General features: G+C 59.5%; 1 protein-coding gene across 1 annotated transcript in view; it reads right to left on the bottom strand.

Annotated features, from left to right (window-relative positions):
* ATAD2B (ATPase family, AAA domain containing 2B) overlaps nt 1-427 on the bottom strand; it is a 133,834-nt gene that overhangs the window by 66,603 nt on the left and 66,804 nt on the right. The gene's annotated exons all lie outside the window — the stretch shown is intronic.

A 427-nucleotide genomic window follows, 5' to 3' on the forward strand; every position in this document is an offset into this window, starting at 1 on the left:
GGAGGGGAGGAGGAGGGAGAGTTAAGTGACCCCCTTATCCTCTGACCCCTGCAGCCCATTACCTTGGTCCTACTGTAGCCTTCCTGCTCCCCGCCCACATCCTCTGCCCCTTGCCTACCCACAGTCTTCACCCCCTCCCACTGCTCCCCAGTCTCTGCCTCTCCCCCGGCCTCCCTTCCCTTGCTATCAAAGGCTCTGTTCCCTCCCAGAGCACAGCACATGGAAGTACAGCCTGTGTCAGCAATTCATCAGTGTTGGTGCTGCTCACTGGCCAGACAGGGGCCATGTAGCAATGACAGTGCTGCTGACTGGTCGGGCAGGGGAAGAATTTCCATGTGTTCCATGCCCAGGAGGGAACCCAGGCCAAGCCAGAGCCCATCTGTCTGACAATAACGGGTGGGGAAGGAGCAGGGGGGAAGCAGAAGCT

The sequence above is a fragment of the Gavialis gangeticus genome, unplaced genomic scaffold, assembly GCF_001723915.1.
Source record: "Gavialis gangeticus isolate Ggan-Ray unplaced genomic scaffold, GavGan_comp1, whole genome shotgun sequence".
NCBI classification, from domain to species: Eukaryota; Metazoa; Chordata; order Crocodylia; family Gavialidae; genus Gavialis; species Gavialis gangeticus.